Raw genomic sequence first — 11,520 nt, 5'->3', positions numbered from 1 at the left:
CCTCTTCCTGCGCGTCTTCCACCCCTGACTCTTACTGCACCTCTTCCTCTTACTGCACCTCTTCCTCTTCCAGCTCCTCTTCCTCTTACTGCACCTCTTCCTCTTCCAGCTCCTCTTCCTCTTACTGCACCTCTTCCTCTTCCAGCTTCCTCTTCCACAATCCCATCACCTGCCTCTCCCTTCAGTCCTGCTGCTGGTGCAAGGCCATCACCCCTGGAAGAAAAAAAGATGAAAATGGAAATGCGTGTGTTAAAAAGGCAGAAAAGGGTCCTTGATGCAAAAGAGAGGCTAATACAATTAAAGTCTGAATATTACACTGTAAAGATTGCAAAAATGCAAAGGGAATAAACACACTTAAATTGAGCAAAAATGTGTCTTTACTCATTTGTGCATGTGATTATTTACCCAAAGTGTGTATGGACAAAGTGATCCCTGAATGCCAGTCCACATAGTTCCACTTCATCAACAAATTGGTTGTGTTCATTGTCATCATCATCATCATCATCATCATCGTCAAACTCATCACCATCTCCTGTCTGTGGTATGTTCCTTTGCCGGCATAGGTTGTGAAGAAGCGCACACACAGTGATCACTTTACTCGTCTTCTCTGGACTAAGGCGGATTTCACTATGTAAAACGTGGAAACGTCGCTTTAGTTGTCCAATCCCCCTTTCCACCACATTCCGTGTCTTCTTGTGTGCTCTGAAACATACACCAAGGAACAGTAAACATTATTGATTTAACCAACAACACCAAGAGCCACCACTATAATTTGTAATAAGCTTTGACATTGTGGTCATGCTATTGAATTATGGCACCTAAATAATATAGCTAACATGTACACTTACCTATTGTAATTTAACTGTGGTCCCACTTGTGGACGGAGGTAAGGTGTAAGGAGCCACGACTTACAGGGATAGCCACTGTCCCCCACCAAGTGACATCCAGCTGGCACATGACGTCTCTCAAACAGTTGCCTCAGACCACTCTCCATTAATATCCTCGAGTCATGAGTGGATCCGGGCCACTTTGCAACAACATCAAGAATTGTGAAGTTTGCATCGAACACAATCTGGGTATTGATGTAGTGGGTTTTCTTTCTATTCACAAACACGTCCTCATCCTGACGTGGTGCAATTATTTTAATATGTGTCCCGTCTATAGCACCGACCACTCCGGGCACACCGGCAATATCCATAAAGCTGGCTTTGTTTTTTTGGAGTTGGCGAATGTCCAAAGGAAAACTTATGAACTGGCGAATAATATGGGGTCTACAAAGTGCATTGATTGTTTGGTGGATGGATCTGCTTACCGATGGCTGGGATATCACTAAATCGTCGGCATTACATAATTGCATTTTCCCCGTTGCCAAGTAGCGAAGTGTTATCAAACATTTCAATTCGGCACTGGTTGGGTTGTTGCGATTAGTTGGCGCTGTTATTGCATCCCTAACAAGATCCACAACAATCAGTATTCCCTCACGGTTAAGGCGGTATCTTTGTAATAACTCCGTGTCATTAAGTGTCTCCAACACACTGCGTCGCACGGCCATTTTAAGATCCTTTGAGAATAGGTCTTAGTGAGTTAGGAGTCCTCTCGACTTCTTTTAAGCTGTCCCAGACTTAGGTGCTACTTTTAGGGCTAAAATGCTTCGTGAATTACTCTTAGTGAAAAAAATTAGGAGTCCTAAAGTTAGGAGTGACACGCCCATTATTTTTAGGAGTTGCTCCTAAATTCGCCAGTTAGGAGCTACTTTTAGCCTTAAAATTCTTTGTGAATACGGCCCCTGAAATATTTCAGTTGGTGTGCAATGAATCTAAAATATATGAAAGTTTAATTTTTATCATTACATTATGGAAAATAAAGAACTTTATCACAATATGCTAATTTTTTGAGAAGGACCTGTAAATAATTATTATTTTTAAATAAATATGAAAACCTTCTGTCTAGGAATGCACCGAAAGAAAAATTCTGGGCCGAAACCAAAACTGAAAATGATATATACAAACAATATATATATATTCATTTCTTATTTTAAATGAGTTTTTTTTGTATAATTGTATTATTATTAAAACTTTAATTAAATTCAATAATTTAATAAAAAAAATCAAGCGAATAAAATAAAATAACCACACTTTTATTTAAAGTAATACAAACATTTGACAAAAAATAGGCCTATATTAAAATATATTAATATCAATATATTATTCTTCATTCAGTTCTTTGCAACAAAATCAGCACAACTACACACACCATATTACAGCACAACTACACACACCATATTACAGCACAACTACACACACCATATTACAGCACAACTACACACACCATATTACAGCACAACTACACACACCATATTACAGCACGACTACACACCATATTACAGCACGACTACACACCATATTACAGCACAACTATACACACCATATTACAGCACGACTACACACCATAATTACAGCACAACTATACACACCATATTACAGCACGACTACACACCATAATTACAGAACAACTATACACACCATATTACAGCACGACTACACACCATAATTACAGCACAACTATACACACCATATTACAGCACAACTATACACCATATTACAGCACAACTATACACACCATATTACAGCACAACTACACACACCATATTACAGCACAACTATACACACCATATTACAGCACAACTACACACACCATATTACAGCACAACTATACACACCATATTACAGCACAACTACACACACCATATTACAGCACAACTATACACACCATATTACAGCACAACTATAGCACAACTATACACACCATATTACAGCACAACTACACACACCATATTACAGCACAACTATACACACCATATTACAGCACAACTATACACACCATATTACTGCACAACTATACACACCATATTACAGCACAACTAAACACACCATATTACAGCACAACTATACACACCATATTACAGCACAACTATACACACCATAGCATTGCACAACTATACACACCATATTACTGCACAACTATACACACCATATTACAGCACAACTATACACACCATATTAAAGCACAACTACACACACCATATTACTGCACAACTATACACACCATATTACTGCACAACTATACACACCATATTACAGCACAACTATACACACCATATTACAGCACAACACAACAAGTTTGTGCGAGTGAACGCTGGCGCAACCTGCTTCCGCTGCTCGCCGGTAAAACTTGTATCTTCTATTTTTTTGGATTTTTCTGCACTACTGTTGTCTGAGCCTTCACAGTTAACCCACCGTTCTTGTCTGAGCCACATCTTGTGTCTATAATGTGGGCCGCTAGGACATACATCTTGTTTGTCTGTGTTTGGCTCTTTCTACTGCCTGCTCACCTGCTAGTGACGGGTTTACTTCAGTTTTCGGCCGCTGACCTGCTCCGGCTGCGCCCTCACCTGCCTGGACCTGCGCCTGAGGCTCTCCATCTTCATCCGGACATCGCGTTCCAGCCTCGTCCGAGATATATCCACCGAGGGTCCTGCCGGAATTTAAACACAACAGCTCTATAGTTTTAAAGACTATATGGTCCAGCTCTCGTCGCCCACCACGCATCACCACCCGGGCTGTCGACCACAGCGTGTTAGCCCGCCTAGCTCGGTCGGCTACCACCACCACCAGCTGTGACAACACCGCACTCAACTTCGCTCTGCTCAACATCCGCTCATTGACAGGCAAGGGACATCTCATCCAGGACCTCATCTCCGACTAGACTTTCTCTGTTTAACCGAGACATGGCAACAGCCCAACGACTTTTCCCAGCTCAATGAATCCACTCCTAGTGGGTTTGTTTACATCTGTAAACCCCGCGGCTCCGGCCGAGGGGGGGGTATCGCGATAATGTATCGCGAGAAGTGGAAAATCTCGCCGGTGTCTGCACCTGTCTACAGCACATTCGAATCTGCTGTCTGCAAGTTTTCTGGTCCCACCCCAACCATAATTGCAACTGTTTACCGCCCTCCTAAACTAAAGAGTGAATTTTTAAATGATTTTACTGCTTTTCTCACTCACTTATCTTCCCTCTCACCAAATATATTACTGCTGGGCGATTTTAATATCCACATGGACAATGTCAATCTGCCTCTTACTAAAGACTTCACCTCCTGCTTAGAAAGTTTTGGATGCCAACAATTTACTACTTTCCCAACACACAACAAAGGACATACTCTGGATTTAATCTGTTGTTCTGGTGTCACCCCTTCTGACCTTACAGCCGTTGAAATCCGCGACAGCGCGCGCACTACATAGATATAATGCGTACTAACGCCTGAGTGAGGACAGCTGTTTCTGCCCAGCAATTAACACAGCAAACGCAAATCACCCGAATAATGGGAGAGGAATCAAAACTAGCTGTTGGACAGCGCTCACTTAAGTGCTATACAATTTAAACTGCAATATTATTCAGAGCGGCTGTTATATAAAGTGGGAACGCGTCTAATTAAAACTCCTCCTCTAACACACGAACACTTTTCAAGACATTCAACTCTCTCCTCTGTCCACCTCCACCACCACCCACCTCCTCGCTAACTGCTGATGATTTTGCTAACTTCTTCACTAACAAAACAACAACCATTAGCAGTCAGTTCTCTCCTCCACACACACAGGAACCTAGTCCAACCTCTCCCACAGCCAATAACCTTCTCTCCTCCTTCTCTCCTCGAACCGAGGAAGAAGTATCTAAACTTCTCCTCTCCAGTCATCCTACCACCTGCCCTCTAGACCCCATCCCCTCACACCTTCTTCAAGCCATCTCTCCCACACTTCTACCAGCACTCACACACATCATCAACTCATCCCTGCATACTGGCATTTTTCCTACAGCATTTAAGCAGGCTCGGGTAACCCCACTGCTTAAAAAACCAACTTTAAACACATCACTTCTAGAGAATTACAGACCTGTCTCTCTCCTACCTTTCATTGCAAAAACACTTGAAAGAGTTGCTTTCAACCAAGTATCATCTTTCCTGTCTCTGAATAACCAGCTGGATGTTAACCAATCTGGCTTCAAGAAAGGGCATTCGACCGAGACCGCATTACTTTCAGTCACAGAAGCCCTGCGGATCGCCAAAGCTGCTTCCAAATCATCAGTTCTCATTCTCCTAGACCTGTCTGCTGCCTTCGACACTGTGACTCATCAGATCCTTCTGTCCACCCTCTCATCACTGGGCATCACTGGATCTTCCCTCCACTGGTTTGAGTCCTATCTCACAGGTAGGTCATTCAGGGTCGCATGGAGAGGCGAGGTAACCAAAGTACATCGACTGACCACAGGGGTTCCCCAGGGGTCAGTCCTTGGACCCCTCCTCTTCTCCATTTACACCACATCACTGGGACCCATCATACAGGCACATGGTTTGTCTTACCATTGCTATGCTGATGACACCCAGCTCTACCTCTCATTTCAACCAGACGATCCCACAGTAGCTGCACGTATCTCTAGCTGTCTGGCGGACATCTCGGCATGGATGAAGGAACATCACCTGCAGCTCAATCTGGCAAAGACTGAGCTTCTCGTTCTCCCTGCCAATCCGTCTCTACAGCACGACTTCACTATCCAGTTAGACTCATCCTCAATCACCCCATCAAGGTCAGTCAGAAATCTTGGAGTAATCTTTGATGACCAGCTAACCTTCACAGACCACATTTCAAAGACAGCTCGATCATGCAGGTTTGCAATGCACAACATCAGGAAGATCAGGCCTTTCCTAACTGAGCATGCAACACAACTTCTTGTACAGGCCCTGGTTATTTCTAGGCTTGATTACTGCAATGCTCTTCTAGCTGGTCTTCCATCATGTGCAACTAAACCCTTACAATTGATCCAGAATGCTGCTGCTCGTCTTGTATTCAACGAGCCCAAAAGGGCCCACGTCACTCCGCTGTTCATCTCCCTGCATTGGCTACCACTCGCTGCTCGAATCAAGTTCAAGGCGCTGACACTTGCTTACAGATGGTCCACCGGCTCAGCTCCCTCCTACTTTCACCCGCTCCTACGGGTCTACATCCCTACCAGAAGCCTACGATCGGCCAAGGAGCGACGGCTCGTGGTGCCTTCACAGCGAGGCATAAAATCACTGTCCAGAACATTCTCATTCACGGTTCCATGCTGGTGGAATGACCTACCCACCCTCGTCCGTAATGCAGAATCCCTGACAGCATTCAAAAGACAACTGAAAACTCATCTCTTCCGTGAGCACTTAACATAAAAAAAAATAAAAATAAAAAAAACCCTTTCTCTTGAAATCTTCGCTTGTCTGGTTTATGCTACTACGAGCAATGTTTGAACTTTGTATTCTGAGCACTTCTTGCGTTGTTTTTGCCTCTCCACGATGACTCGCTTGGTTTAATCCTCAAATGTAAGTCGCTTTGGATAAAAGCGTCTGCTAAATGACTAAATGTAAATGTAAATGCGTTTATGTTTGCGCGAATCCTTTTACACCAGACATCTTTGTGAACGAGGGTCAGTACAAAGCAGACTTTGCTAAAAGTTGTTTTAGCTCTAGGACAGGGCTCTACGCTAATTTTTTTTACCAAGGAGTACATGTGCTCCTAAATGAAAAAATTTAGGAGCACACAAAGAAATTTGAGAGCACAGTTTTTTTTTATTATTAGTTTATTAAACAAATGAACATTTCATGCATATACTGCGCATGCAAAATCACACATTGGCCTAGATGCAAAGGATATCGGTCGTCCAGCTTCTTTTATATGTTGGCCGTCTGGAACGCTTAGAGGTCAGCCAGCGGTTCACAGCAGGAATAGGATCGAACTCCTCGACAGAAGGCCCCTCCTCATCAGGTCTTCGGTGGTGGAGACCCCAAGGCAGCTTCTTGCCGAAGTCTTAATGCGATTCTGCGCAGAGAAGCCTCGCTCACACTGGGCGGCTGAAATGGGCAGCACCAGCATAATCTGCACCAACTGCAGTATGTTCTAGAGAAAAGATACTTTTTAATTTCATTTAAACTCTTACCATTAACTTATCAAACCAACCTTAGAAGGATACCATACGCAACCACTCAGTACTGTTGGCCTACCTTGTAATCAAGCCTGTAGGGGTCCTTTGTCAACATGGTCTCCCAAAGGCCACTGTAGGACTTGTCTTTGAAATTGTGGCTGATCAGGGTTTTCAGGCCCTGCCACTCATCCTGGATTGCAGCCAAGTTGCACCCCGGTCTGCAAGTTTGAACAGAGCAATTGAGTTTTCAAATATGCAAACATTACATTGTCTCAATGGCAATGCAGTGGCATAAATTCTTACCTCTCTAGAGGCTCCTTGAAATGCCTCACCAGGTCTGCAACATCATCATCACCAAATGTGAGAAGGCTGACCTGGTCTTCTGGCCATATGTCAGGGTTTAGCACTGGGGTTCATTGGGGTCCACTTGTCTCATCCTTCAGCAAACTACCAAACCTGGCTTTGAGGTCTCCCATGCCGATGTTGATGGCCGCCTCCATGTGCTGCCTCAGCTGGGGATTAGTGAGGTATGTGAAGCCTTTCAGATTCCCCTTCAGTTTTATTCCCTAAAACAGAGGTCACACACAGAGGCAGACAGACAGACACACCAACACACAATGAAATATCTGGCCATTTGTTAGTCTCTATTTTTTTAAAGACTTCTCCAATCTTCACTGCCTTTCCATCCTTATCCTCTTATTGTTTGTATTGTATTGTGCAACGAAAACATTATATAACATTTATAGTCTTAATCATCGATTTCTCTTACATCCTAACAAACTCTCATCCTAACACACCTGGAATTTCCTCTCATCACCCTCCTGCTGAGCGAGAACTGTCTGGATCTTCTCCAGCATGCCTCCTGCCTTTGCCCTACACTTTAGTGCTTCCAGTCTGGTCACTGTCTTCCTCAACTCTGATGTGGCTTGGGGGAGGATTAGGTCATTCCTTTGCAAGGTGAGGCTAAGTAAGGATAGCTCCTCAAACATGTCAGAGAGAAAATGGCAGAATACACAAAAGAGTGCATTCTCCATTTCTCGCTTTATCTGTTAAGTAGTGAGTAAACATGTTAGTTATTTTAAGTTGTTGTTTTTTTTATCAGGAAACATCTGTCGATTACTTGATTTTAAAAGTTAATTTGACTTTTGAGCCTATTTTTGTAAATTAGTGGTATTGAATTTACTTAGTAAAACAGACCTTTTTTGCCCGCCCTTGAACTTCTGCTGTTGTTGATGCTACTGCCAGGTTGTCCATGTGCTGCAGAACAATATGAGTACTGGCCTTGGTCATTGGCAAGGTCCTCTTGTCCATGCCGCAAGAATATTTTGAGGGCTCTGTGGACATGGGGGATCCATCGAGTTCCCTTGACGCTAGCTGGTGTACAAATATCCACACCAAGCTCTTGTCCGAGAACATAAGGCTCTCGTTTGGATTTTCCGCTGAAGTGATAAGTCTTCCATATCAGATGTAGAAGATCATATACAACCGACACCTTTGGCTCTTTCTTTTGAACAGTCAGTATCGCCAGCTCTAGCCTGTGAAAGTAAAAAAATAATCTTTCAAACAATTCAAACGAGTCTCTCTCGTGCCAACATAAAACAATAATTTTGTGATATTTTCGGTAACACTTTCTATTAAGATCATGCTTATAATGAATTATAGCCCCATTTATACTTATTTATAAGTATTACTAAATATATATTATAAATACTCATTAAGACTTTTAATTACTGCATTATAGGAACAGTTATAGTTACATTTATATTATCTTTATAAAGACTTATAAGTCGTGCTTAAAAGTACTAAAACTTTAAAACACATGCTTAAAGTACTTATAAAAATAATATAAATTGAACTATACCTGTTCTTATAATATAGGTAATGCGTCTTTCTAAATATGTTTATAAAATAGTACTACTTATAAATAATTATAAATGGAGCTATAATACATTATATGCATTGTTTAACATTATCTACAAGCAAATACAAATAAATCATAGAGAAACTTTTTCTTCATTATTTATAAACCTATGTGGCATGCAGTGGATTGGTATTATATGCCTCCCTGCTTCTTTCTGCAGGTGGGCAATCACTCCCCCACGATGGCCCATGTTCACGGAGGCGCCATCTGCCCCAAAGGAGATGCACTTCTTCATCCATGGCCCTCCATCCTCCTCTGGGCAAACAGCACAAAATGCGGCCTTGGTGGCATCCAAAACACCTTGAATGACAACACAAAAAACAATTAAGTTATAAAAAAGTATTTCTGAAAAACTAAATTCTATCTCCATTGCGAATATGATTCAACTTTAGGGCTGCGACTAATGATTATTTTGACTAACGTTAATCTGTTGATTAAGTTAGAAAAATAAAGTTGCTTTAAATGAAAGCATAGATTTTGTGTTCGAGTTGGTGTTAAGTTACATCATGCAGCGTTTTACATGGCAAAAGCCCACACAGATATGAAGTTGTAACGAAGTGATTGTTCATTGTTACTTAAGTTAATTTACTTTATAACGTTACCCCGCAGACGAAGTTTTATAATTATTGCAGCAATATTCAACTTTACACAAGAATTAAGCCTATAAAGAGAAACAACTTACCTATGGCATGGGAGTGCTCAAGGGTCTGTTGTCCGACCAGGAGATTGACTTTCCATCTTCCAACAAGCGCGCATAAACAATCTCACATTCGGTGTTGGATATATCAGTGTCTCCGTCTATTAGAACGGCTAAATACTTCGCGGCTTTCAGCTTCGCTGACAGGCTCTCTCTCATTATGTCAGCAATTTGACCGATCATCTCCGCACATTTTACGTCATTGTCGTATGTGGGATTAATGTCAATTCCGTTTTTGTGGTGGAGTCGGATAAGCGGCCCAAATTTGACGAACGGTTCCTCTTCTCTCGCAATGAAGTATGCAATGTTTATCTTTATTTTCAGCTGCCTCCTCTTCTCCTCCTCAGATAGCAGCACTTGCCTTTTCAAAGCTGCTGACACTGTGTTCGATGGTTTCTCCTATCTCAACAGGTATAGATCTCGACACTGGATATGCCACCGCGAGATGTTATGTTTCGTTACGCTATCTTTTTTCAAATGTGGATTTCCTGGCACGAACAACGAGTTGCCAGCCTGTTTCTGCCCTCTACAATATTTGCAGAACATGAGGTTGTTCTCGAAATCCAGCCATGGGAAAATATTAAGCCAATTGATATTAAATGTATATGTTCTCCCTTTGCCGGCTCCAGTGGACGTTGAAGCGCTAACGTTAGTCATCATAGGTTCGCTAAAGTTGTTCTCAGCTTGAGGTAAATCTTGTGAAGATACCTCGTTTAAGTTATTTGAACCTTCCAAATCCCCCTCACCTGATTCCTCTTTCTCCTCATCTCTCTTTCGCTTAAAATAAAAACATATGTTCTTCATTTTTAACTACCAATATTTTCTTTCCCACTGATTGGTTCATTGGTTGCGAATCGTCACTCTCATTTGCATAAAGTTAAGCGCGTCATCATGCTATGTTCACATCGCGCAGTGACCCTGTCACGTCCTCTTGTTTGCTTTCCATGTGAAATCAATGGTATGCTTTGCTTTATCGCGCTGTTGTTCCGTGTATTGAGAACAGCCCCTCACTCGCACACTGTGCTCGTAAATTATTTTTCAAGTTCGCACATAACTATCTTTAGGCACAAATACGAGTGAAATACTCGCACTGTAGAGCCCTGTAGGATAGATCTGTACCAACTGTTCGTGACCCAGCTTACAGTCTCTGGAGTGATAGGCCTAACGTTACTGGTCACGGCAGTAACAACTTTGATATGTTTGGTCTTGTTCGGGACTTGCTACTGCCAATACATACACAGACACGCTGCTGTGAGCGAGGAAGACGTGCTGCTGCTGTACAATATAGCGTACATGAATTACCTTTAGCAGATCTAAACAGGTGGAGCTGGGGAAGGAGGAGGGCTTCTGAAACTGCGCTGCAAATGCTAACGAAATATTCGAAGGTTGAGCATGCGAGCTCATTGGCTACTAATAGAGCAGGAACCAATCAGCTGTGCCCTAAAGAGAATGATGTGATTGTAGGCAGGATTGAGTTAAGGACCAATCAGTCAGCGCCATCTAGAGTTTCATGACAGAACTTTGTATTTGTTTTTGGGTAAATATTCCTATAAGCTTCAAGATTGACCTACATTGTTCTAATAATACAAGAATAGCTTCTTTAACCTAAATAACTAATAGGGGTGTCATGCTCCAAATTATTATTATTATTGTCCAAAGGCCCTAGTCACATTTATTGTAGGGCTATCTTTTAGACCAGTGGTTTTCAACCTTTTTTGGCCCAGCGCCCCCTTTCCAAGATCCAGAACCCTGACCGCCCCCCACCACCACCAAAAAAGGGCTAAATGTCTTTATTGAATGTATGCTGATTATCATTCTGTTATAATAATAATAATAAAAACAATAATAATGTGTATGATTGACGTCCTTATTTTCTTCTTAAAATTATAATTAT

The 11,520-nt window shown here is 42.0% G+C and overlaps 2 long non-coding RNA genes across 2 annotated transcripts; both read right to left on the bottom strand.

Annotated features, from left to right (window-relative positions):
- Positions 1-6,694: 6,694 nt before the first annotated feature.
- LOC143757758 (uncharacterized) lies at positions 6,695-8,312 on the bottom strand. Its single transcript, XR_013210829.1, has 4 exons — positions 8,206-8,312; positions 7,312-7,574; positions 7,088-7,226; positions 6,695-6,983 (listed from the first exon to the last, which is right to left on the bottom strand). It is a non-coding gene; the product is annotated as an uncharacterized LOC143757758 (long non-coding RNA).
- A 121-nt stretch (positions 8,313-8,433) lies between these two features.
- LOC143757746 (uncharacterized) lies at positions 8,434-10,432 on the bottom strand. The gene is made up of 3 exons (XR_013210818.1): positions 9,612-10,432; positions 9,037-9,229; positions 8,434-8,543 (listed from the first exon to the last, which is right to left on the bottom strand). It is a non-coding gene; the product is annotated as an uncharacterized LOC143757746 (long non-coding RNA).
- Positions 10,433-11,520: the final 1,088 nt, after the last annotated feature.

The sequence above is a fragment of the Siphateles boraxobius genome, unplaced genomic scaffold, assembly GCF_051911475.1.
Source record: "Siphateles boraxobius isolate OS27281-9 unplaced genomic scaffold, OSU_SipBor_1 11, whole genome shotgun sequence".
NCBI lineage: Eukaryota > Metazoa > Chordata > Actinopteri > Cypriniformes > Leuciscidae > Siphateles > Siphateles boraxobius.
Note: the sequence above shows the minus strand (reverse complement) of the source record. Positions and strands in the feature narration are given on the sequence as shown.